Genomic DNA, 11,020 nt, shown 5'->3' on the forward strand with positions numbered 1-11,020 from the left:
TTAAAAAAAAAGTTCTTTCCTTTATATGACAGCTAGGGCATTATATTGATGCCCGCCCCCCCTCCGAAATTATGTCTACTTGTGGGTTACATTGTCTAAATTTCATTTCAGGGTACAAAATGGAGAATTAAAAATATTTTTTACAAAAAGGGGATGTTGGAGGGCTCCTGGGTGGCTTAGTCAGTTAAGCTTCTGACTTCGGCACAGGTCATACTCCCCGAGTCACAGGATCAAGCCCCGCGTCGGGCTCCATGCTCATTGGGGAGTCTGCTTCTCCCTCTCTCTCTCCCTCTGTCCTTCCCCACCACTCATTCTCTCTCTCTCTCTCTCAAATGAATAAATAAAATCTTAAAAAAATAAAATTAAAAACAAAGAAATATTCCATTTTCAAAGGTCCAAAACATGGAAAAATGTGCATCCAAAAAGAGTCTGTAAAATGAGTAACATATTTCATTCTTAGAATAACCCTACAGCATGGGCACCACTGTTATCTTCATTCTGTAAATGAACTGAAGCACGGAGAATTTAAGTAACGTGCCTGGGATCACAGAGTTTATCGGTGGCGCTAAGGTTCAAAACCAGGAGTCTGGCCCCACAGCCATGCTTTTAAGTAGCACTCTGCTTCAGAGCTCCCAGTTCATCAAAATTTTGCTCTAAAATATCCAAGAAGCAAATATTTATACCAGTCTCCTAAGTCATGCTCCATGGTGCAAATCATAATTAGAAAACTCCAAGGCTTGTTGCGAGGTTTTAATTAATTTGAATATCCATACAGAAGACCACAGGCAAAGCTGCCCTAGCTTACTACATCTTACAAGTCAGAAATGTGAGTTCATTCTCCCCGCTGCTTGTTCTCCAAATGCTTACCTGGGTGCATTTTCCTCAAGGAGGTCACTTCTCTCGAGACTCAGCATTCTCCCTCTCATTGTTCCAGCCTGGAGAACAATGGAGCTTTTGAAAAAGGGATTCCCACATCTGCAGAAAGACAAGAGTTACGACTGATTGTATATAGCTTTCCCAGAGCTCTGGGGCGAGACCCAAGGATCAGGGATAAGCTGAGACAAAAGATCATGTGAAGCAATTCAAATGACCACTACTTAGTCTTGGATGGAATACTCTCCCTTAGATATTAGGACTTTTTTTCTGATGTAAATCTTCAATTAATGTCTATCTTCCCCCAGAAAACTCTAAGCTCTATGAAAGCAGGTGCCGTGTTGCTTTTCTCACCATTATATGCCCAGCACCTACAACAGGATGTGATGAACTGCTCTGTAAAAACTAAGCAAAAACTGAAATTATTATTAAACACATTTTCTCAGTCATATTTGCTTTCTAAATCAAGACCATAAGGAAGGGAAATTTTTAGATACGCAGACTGCCAAGAACTTAAAAAAAAACAGATGGAATAACACAGATCCCTCCAAACTTTAGTCAACTGAATACGCCAAAGGTTATCAAACTTGCTTACCCCTCTAAGCGGCCAAAAAAAAAAAACAAACCTGAAATCACACTGTCTACATAAACACTTTTTATTACTGCAACAAACACATCCAGTCTCACTCAACGAGTTTCCCTAACTGCCTCTTACAGAAACTTCAGAAGCCAGAGAAAGTCAACTTCTGGAGCTGACTGGGGGACAGAGGGCTAGAGATATCCCAAACACAGAGCAGATACTTCATACTATGGATTATCAGAAGTGAGGCCAAGGACTTGAAGTCAGGGCTGGGGTCCAATCTTCTTCGTCTATAGCCAAGTTTCCTTATAAAGTTTGAAGGGGAAAAAAAAGCATTTTGCCTATCATTCAAATAGAAAATCATTTGCTGAGGGGGGAAAGATGGCTCAGGAGGAGGGGACCTTATTTCAACTGGTCCCCGGAATTGAGCTGGATATCTACCAGACCACTCTGAGCACCCACGAAGCCAGCCTGAGATGTAAGAAGATCTGGATCTCTACAAACAGAATATCGCAGACGGTTGGTTTTGAGGTACGAAGCGGGGAGCCGTGATTCCACGGGCAATTATCGTTGGATAAACGGCAGCGGGAGGGTACCTGGCCATGGGGATCCTGCACCACCGGTGAGTGACAACCTCGTGCGCTGCGGACGGGCACAGACCCGCAGACCGATAGCATCAGGGAAAGGACTTTAGGGCAGTCCCCGGGACGGGAACCAGAGCGGCGGGGTCGCACGGGTGAACTGGGAGTGGCTGGCGGTTTTAGAAGCACAAAGGGCAGAGACGAGCCCCGACCTGGAAGCAGGACTGGGAGCGCTGCGGAGGGGCGCACAACCCAGGCCACTGCAGTTTATAGCAGCACAGACAGAAACGGAGACGGTGTGGCCTGGAGAGCTCACTGAAGAACAGACTGCGGTCTCTCTGCTCTGAGGCAGAGGGTTGGAAACGGTCTCTTCTGCTCTGACTCGTGGAAGAGATGTGGAAAGCCACCAGGGAACAAAAGCCCCAAAGACTGATTCCCACTGAGCCCATCGCCTGCCACAGGGGCGCATGGCAACTCTGCCCAAACAGGATTGCCTGAGTAACAGCATGGCAGGCCCCTCCTGCAGAAGACAGGCTGGGAAAACAAGAGGCCAGCAACCCTAAGGTCCCAAGAAAACAGGTGCATCTTGCTTGGGTTCTGGTCAATAATTTGGACTCTATACATTCCCTCAAACACCCATCAACAGAATGACTAGGAGGAGGAACCCTCAAAATAGAAAAGACTCAGAGATTATGACTTATGCTGCAGATTTACAAATGGATGCAGATATAACCAAGATGTCGGAGATGGAATTCAGGCTAGCAATTGTGAAGACAATGGCTAGAATGGAGAAATCAATTAATGGCAACATAGAGTCTCTAAGGGCAGAAATGAAAGGTGAATTGGCAGAACTTAAAAATGCTGTCAATGAGATCCAATCCAATCTAGATAATCTAACAGCTAGGGTAAGTGAGGCAGAAGAACAAATAAGCGACCTGGAAGACAATATAATAGATAAAAAGGGAAAAGAGGAGGCCAGGGAAAACCAACTCAGAATCCATGAAAATAGAATCAGAGAAATAAGTGACACCATGAAGCGTTCCAATGTCAGAATAATTGGAATCCCAGAGGGAGTGGGGAGAGAGAGAGGGCTAGAAGATGTATTTGAGCAAATCGTAGCTGAGAACTTCCCTAATCTGGGGAATGAAACAAACATTCACGTCATAGAAGCAGAGAGGACCCCTCCCAAGATCAAGGAAAACAGGCCAACACCCCGGCATGTAATAGTAAAACTTGCAAATCTTAGAACCAAGGAAACCATCTTAAGGGCAGTTAGGGGGAAGAGATTCCTTACGTACAGAGGGAGGAACATCAGAATAACGTCAGACCTATCCACAGAGACCTGGCAAGCCAGAAAGGCCTGGCAAGACATATTCATGGTACTAAATGAGAAGAACATGCAGCCAAGAATACTTTATCCGGCAAGGCTGTCATTTAGAATGGATGGAGAGATGCAGAGCTTCCACGACCGGCAGAAACTGAAAGAATAAGTGACCACTAAGCCAGCCCTGCAAGAAATATTAAGGGGGGTTCTATAAAAGGAGAAAGACCCCAAGAGTGATATACAACAGAAATTTACAGGAACAATCTATAAAAACAATGTCTTCGGGTGCCTGGGTGGCTCAGTCGTTAAGCGTCTGCCTTCGGCTCAGGTCATGATCCCAAGGTCCTGGGATCGAGTCCCACATCAGGCTCCCTGCTCGGCAAGAAGCCTGCTTCTCCCTCTCCCATTCCCCCTGCTTGTGTTCCTGCTCTCGCTATCTCTCTCTCTGTCAAATAAATAAAATCTTTAAAAAATAAAAACAAAAACAATGTCTTCACAGGCAACATGATGACAATTAATTCATATCTTTCAATAATCACTCTCAAAGTGAATGGACGCTCCCATAAAACGGCACAGGGTTGCAGACTGGATAAAAAGACAGGACCCATCCATATGCTGCCTACAAGAGACTCATTTTGAACCTAAAGATACATCCAGACTGAAAGTGAAGGGATGGAGATCCATCTTCCATGCCAGCGGACCTCAAAAGAAAGCTGGGGTAGCAATTCTTATATCAGACAAATTAGATTTTAAACTAAAGTCTGTAATTAGAGACACAGAAGGACACTATATCATTCTTAAAGGGTCTATTCAACAAGAAGATCTAACAATTGTAAATATCTATGCCCCCAATACGGGAGCAGCCATCTACATAAGCCAACTGTTAACCAAAATAAAGAGTCATATTGATAACAATACATTAATTGTAGGAGACCTCAATACTCCACTCTCAGCAATGGACAGATCATCTAAGCAGAAAATCAACAAGGAAACAAGAGCTTTGAATGATATGCTGGACCAGATGGACCTCATAGATATTTACAGAACATTCCACCCTAAAACAACAGAATACTCATTCTTCTTGAGCGCACATGGAACTTTCTCCAGAATAGACCACATACTGGGTCACAAATCAGGTCTCAACCGATACCAAAAGATTGAGATTATTCCCTGCATATTCTCAGACCACAATGCTCTAAAACTGGAACTCAATCACAAGAAAAAATTTGGCAGAAATTCAAACACTTGGAAGCTAAAGACCACTCTGCTCAAGAATGTTTGGGTCAACCAGGAAATCAAAGAAGAACTTAAACAATTCATGGAAATCAATGAGAACGAAAACACAGTGGTCCAAAACCTATGGGATACTGCAAAGGCGGTCCTAAGGGGGAAATACATAGCCATCCAAGCCTCACTCAAAAAAATAGAAAGATCCCAAATTCACCAACTAACTCTACACCATAAAGAACTAGAGAAAAAGCAACAGACGATGCCTAAGCGGCGCATTAGAAGAGAAATAATTAAAATTAGAGCAGAAATCAATGAATTAGAAACCAGAAACACAGTAGATCAGATCAATGAAACCAGAAGTTGGTTCTTTGAAAGAATTCATAAGATCGATAAACCACTGGCCAGATTTATCCAAAAGAAAAGAGAAAGGACCCAAATTAATAAAATTATGAATGAAAGGGGAGAGATCACGACTAACACGAAGGAAATAGAAACAATTATTAGAAATTATTATCAACAACTATATGCCAATAAACTGAGCAATCTGGATGAAATGGAGGCCTTCCTGGAAACCTATAAGCTGCCAAGACTGAAACAGGAAGAAATTGACAACCTGCATAGGCCAATAACCACTAACGAGATTGAAGCAGTGATCAAAAACCTCCCAAAAAACAAGAGTCCAGGGCCTGATGGATTCCCTGGGGAATTCTACCAAACATTCAAAAAAGAAATAGTACCTAGTGTACTGAAGCTGTTTCAAAAAATAGAAACAGAAGGAAAGCTTCCAGACTCATTCTATGAGGCCAGCATTACCTTCATCCCCAAACTAGGCAAAGACCCCATCAAAAAGGAGAATTTCAGACCGATATCCCTGATGAATATGCATTCCAAAATCCGCAACAAAATCCTAGCTAATAGGATCCAACAATACATTAAAAGGATCATCCACCACGACCAAGTGGGATTTATCCCCGGGATGCAAGGGTGGTTCAACATCTGCAAATCAATCAATGTGATAGAACACATTAATAAGAGGAGGGAGAAGAACCATATGGTCCTCTCAATTGATGCAGAAAAAGCATTTGACAAAATACAACATCGTTTCCTGATTAAAACTCTTCAGAGTATAGGGATAGAGGGAACATTCCTCAAGTTCATAAAATCCATCTATGAAAAACCCACAGCGAATATCATCCTCAATGGGGAAAAGCTGAGAGCCTTTCCCTGAAGATCAGGAACACGTCAAGGATGCCCACTCTCACCACTATTGTTCAACATAGTACTAGAAGTCCTAGCAACAGCAATCAGACAACAAAAAGAAATAAAAGGTATTCAAATTGGCAAAGAAGAAGTCAAACTCTCTCTTTTCGCAGATGACATGTTACTTTATGTGGAAAACCCAAAAGACTCCACCCCCAAATTACTAGAACTCATACAGCAATTCAGTAATGTGGCAGGATACAAAATCAATGCACAGAAATCAGTTGCTTTCTTATACACTAACAACACAACTGTAGAAAGAGAAATTAGAGAAACGATTCCATTTACAATAGCACCAAAAACCATAAGATACCTCGGAATAAACCTAACCAAAGAGGTAAAGGATCTATACTCTAGGAACTACAGAACACTCATGAAAGAAATTGAAGAAGACACAAAAAGATGGAAAGATATTCCATGCTCATGGATCGGAAGAATAAACATTGTTAAAATGTCTATGCTACCCAGAGCAATCTATACCTTCAATGCCATCCCGATCAAAATTCCAATGACATTTTTCAAAGTGCTGGAAGAAACAATCCTAAAATTTGTATGGAATCAGAAAAGACCCCGAATCTCCAAGGAAGTGTTGAAAAAGAAAAACAAAGCTGGGGGCTTTTGAAATCACGTTGCCCGATTTCAAGCTATATTACAAAGCTGTGATCACCAACATAGCATGGTACTGGCACAAAAACAGACATATAGACCAATGGAACAGAATAGAGAGCCCAGATATGGACCCTCAACTCTATGGTCAAATAATCTTCGACAAAGCAGGAAAAAATATGCAATGGAAAAAAGACAGTCTTCAATAAACGGTGCTGGGAAAATTGGACAGCCACATGCAAAAGAATGAAACTCGACCATTCTCTAACACCATACACAAAGATAAACTCAAAATGGATGAAAGACCTCAATGTGAGACAGGAATCCATCAAAATCCTAGAGGAGAACATAGGCAATAACCTCTTTGACATCAGCCACAGCAACTTCTTTCAAGACACATCTCCAAAGCTAGTGAAACAAAAGCAAAAATGAACTTTTGGGACTTCATCCAGACAAAAAGCTTCTGCACAGCAAAGGAAACAGTCAACAAAACAAAGAGGCAACCCACAGAATGGGAGAAGATATTTGCAAATGACACTACAGATAAAGGGCTGGTGTCCAAGATCTATAAAGAACTTCTCAAACTCAACACCCAAAAAACAAATAATCAAGTCAAAAAATGGGCAGAAGACATGAACAGGCACTTCTCTGAAGAAGACATACAAATGGCTAACAGACACACGAAAAAATGTTCATCATCATTAGCCATCAGGGAAATTCAAATCAAAACCACATTGAGATACCACCTTACACCAGTTAGAATGGCAACAATGGATAGGGAAAGAAACAACAAATGTTGGAGAGGTTGTGGAGAAAGGGGAACCCTCTTACACTGTTGGTGGGAATGTAAGTTGGTACAGCCACTTTGGAAAACAGTGTGGAGGTTCCTCAAAAAGTTAAAAATAGAGCTACCCTATGACCCAGCAATTGCACTACTGGGTGTTTACCCCAAAGACACAGATGTAGTGAAAAGAAGGGCCACATGCACCCCAATGTTCATAGCAGCAATGTCCGCAATAGCCAAAGTATGGAAAGAGCCGAGATGCCCTTCAACAGATGAATGGATAAAGAAGATGTGGTCCATACATACAATGGAATATTACTCAGCCATCCGAAAGGATGAATACCCAACTTTTACATCAACATGGATGGGACTGGAGGAGATTATGCTAAGTGAAATAAGTCAAGCAGAGAAAGTCAATTATCATATGGTTTCACTTATTTGTGGAACATAAGGAATAGCATGGAGGACATTAGGAGAAGGAAGGGAAAAATGAGGGGGGGGAATTGGAGGGAGAGATGAACCATGAGAGACTATGGACTCTGAGAGACAAACAGGGTTTTGGGGGGGGGGGATTGGTTAGCCCGGTGATGAGTATTAAGGAGGGCACGTACTGCATGGAGCACTGGGTGTTATACGAAAACAATGGATTGTGGATCACCACATCAAAAACCAATGATGTAATGTATGGTGACTAACATAACATAATAAAATTTAAAAAAAAGAAAAGAAAATCATTTGCTTATCTTACAGTCCACTGGTATAAGGTAAGGACAGCACAGCAATCAAAAGATAAAAAAACAAGGGGCGCCTGGGTGGCTTAGTTTGTTGGGCAGCTGCCTTTGGCTCAGGTCATGATCCCAGGGTCCTGGGATGGAGCCCCACATCGGTCTCCCTGCTCAGTGGGGAGCCTGCTTCTCCCTCTCCCTCTGCTGCCCACCCTGCTTGTGCTCTCTCACTCTCTGTCAGATGGGTGGATAAAATTAAAAAAAAAAAAAGGATACAAAAACCTTAAAACTAAATTCATCACACTTTATAGAAGTAGCCTAAGATCCCTGGATCACAGAACTAGAAGTTATATAATTACTGTTAGTTTCCATTTGAATGTGTATAAGCTGAGTTAAAGTCTTGAGGCTTTGCTCCTTGACTGGAATTATCCTGACTGGCCCTCACCTGTGTGTCTTCTTTGGCATCTCCTCTTCCGGGGAACCTGGCAATCCAAGGGCCATGAACTTTTCCTCTTGTTCCAACCAAAGAGTAGCATTAGGTTTGAGGTTCTGAAGGCCTGTTAATGTGACGTTCAAAGGGGGTAAGAAGTTGGACAAGATTATCTGAAAAATCAACGCTCTCTCTCACTCTCTCACTTTCTTCCTCTCTGTCTCTCCCCCTGCACCTCCACAACCCCACCTCACTACTCAGTGCTTCTCAAAGTTTTCCACTGAAATGCCTGTAAAATGTCCATGTCCATGTACTCCTGCAAAGAGATGGAGTCTGGAGAAAAAGATGAAGGCACCCCGCTATAAACAACAAAACACTCATAAAAATCTTTATTTTATCTCAGGATTTTGTGCAAAGTTTGAAATCTACCTTAATAAATCTGTTTTTCTTAACTAAATATTTTCTGCCCAGGAAGGTGCACCATGGCACATGGCTGCGTATCTTTGAAGTTTCGATTGCACCAAATTTGAGAAGTATGTTCCTGTAACATTTATAAAGAACTTACCTGCAGTTCCGTGAGCACAGTAACCTATAATCTGTTGAACAGTGGGTGTTCAATAAATGTTTGTTGGGTGAATGGAGAGATGGATGGATATCATTTGGAGAAGTATCCTTTAGATCTGTGAGAAACAAAACAAAACAAAACAAAACAAAACAAGTTGTTCTTGACCCAACCTAAGGAAGCCCCAGGGTCTCAACAGGATTAAATAGAAAAGCAAAATAAAACAAAGCAAAAATGAATAAACCAAACTGGAACTCATTTAAACCATGTTTTGGGGGGTACCTGCTGGCTCAATGCAACTCTTGATCTTGGGGTCGTGAGTTCAAGCCCCACATTGGGTGTAAAGATCACTTAAAAATAAAATCTTTCAAATAAATAAAAATTTTATTTTTATTTTTTTTAAAGATTTTTATTTATTTATTCATGAGAGACAGAGAGAGAGAGAGAGAGGCAGAGGGAGAAGCAGGCTCCCAAGGAGCAGAGAGCCCGATGCGGGACTCGATCCCAGGACTCTGGGATCATGACCTGAGCCGAAGGCAGACGCTCAACCATCTGAGCCACCCAGGCGCCCAAATAAATAAAAATTTTAAAATAAGAATAATAAAACCATGTTTTTGGAGCAATCTCAAATGCTTGCCTACCCAGATACAAGCAAAGTATATTCATTAGTTCCTCTCAAGAATGCTCAAGTCAAGGGGAGCCTGTGTGGCTCAGTGGATTAAGCATCTGCCTTCAGCTCAGGTGATGATCCCAGGGTCCTGGGATCAAGCTCAGCAGGGAGCCTGCTTCTCTTTTTCCCTCTGCCCTCCACCCCCTGCCACCTCTCATGCTCTCCCTCTTGCTCGCTCTCTCTCTCAAATAAATAAATAATAAAAACCTAAAAAAAAAACAAAGCCAAATTGAATCAAACTAATTAAACTAAAAGAAAAGGTAATGTGAGGAAAAGAGCTTTAAAACAAACTTTCAAACTAAATTGATTTCCACCCTGAAATTGTCCCAATTAAAGAGAGGCAACGAGGCTACCCAAAGCAAGCCCTTCAAAGAAGTCACTTAAAGAAACTCCCAGACCTCTGAGTGAGATCTCTGCACTGGCCTTCCCAGCACCAAAAGATTTTATTTAGAAGCACATTTGGTGTGTCTTTGCATTTATTCTTTTTTTTTTTAAAGATTTTATTTATTTATTTAATTGACAGAGCGAGAGAGGGAACACAAGCAGGGGGAGTGGGAGAGGGAGAAGCAGGCTTCCCGCTGAGCAGGGAGCCCGATGCGGGACTCGATCCCAGGACCCTGGGATCATGACCTGAGCCGAAGGCAGACGCTTAACGACTGAGCCACCCAGGCGCCCCCTTTGCATTTATTCTTACACAGTTTAGCTGATGGATGTCTCAGGCGGGAAGGATCATTAGCCAATTCATCAATCAAGGTACTGTTTATAATTCTCTTAGAAAAGGAAACCATTTGCCAATTTAAATAAGTGGCTGCAGCCAATTTTTAAAAGACCTCAGTCTAATTTAAGCAATATTCTAGCCTTAGCCTATTCTTGCTATGAAAAGCAAGTATGATATAAATCATCTGCTCCTGGGCACAAATGACTTTAATAATGGCAGGGCAGCTCAAGAAAAATGATGGGTATTGATAACAGATGAGTGAAAAATAATTTGCCTATTAGATGATGGTTTTCTCTCTGCCTTTCTAGTAAGCCCTGCAGAGGAAAGGCGAATTACAAGTACTGTAAGATACCAAAACTCTCCTGTCAGACACAGGGTCACACTGTCTTCTCTCATATCACTTTCCACGGCTCCAAAGGACCGATAAGCCCAGTCTCATGGAATTCTACTTATAAGAACTCTTACAGTTCCTGAGCACCTGGGTGGCTGAGTCGGTTAAGCGTCTGCCTTCCGCTCAGGTCGGTCCTGGAATCCAGCTCTTCATGGGGCTCCCTGCTTCTCCCTCTGCTTCTCCCTCTGCCTCTCCCCCTGGCTTGTGCTCTCTCTCGCTCACTCTCTCTCTCTCTCTCTTAAATAAATAAATAAATAAATAAATAAATAAATAAATAAATAAATAA

At 42.1% G+C, this 11,020-nt stretch overlaps 1 long non-coding RNA gene across 1 annotated transcript in view; it reads right to left on the reverse strand.

The window, feature by feature from the left end:
* Positions 1-674: 674 nt before the first annotated feature.
* Positions 675-11,020, reverse strand: part of LOC118019533 — a 98,957-nt gene continuing 88,611 nt past the window's right edge. Inside the window, exons 3-5 of the long non-coding RNA XR_004681687.1 lie at positions 8,959-9,073; positions 8,409-8,520; positions 675-975 (exon numbers count right to left, since the gene is read on the reverse strand). This is a non-coding gene — a long non-coding RNA (uncharacterized LOC118019533). The remainder of the gene's footprint in view (positions 976-8,408; positions 8,521-8,958; positions 9,074-11,020) is intronic.

This window comes from Mirounga leonina, unplaced genomic scaffold (assembly GCF_011800145.1).
Source record: "Mirounga leonina isolate KUSES-001 unplaced genomic scaffold, KU_Mleo_1.0 Mir_173, whole genome shotgun sequence".
Classification (NCBI taxonomy): domain Eukaryota; kingdom Metazoa; phylum Chordata; class Mammalia; order Carnivora; family Phocidae; genus Mirounga; species Mirounga leonina.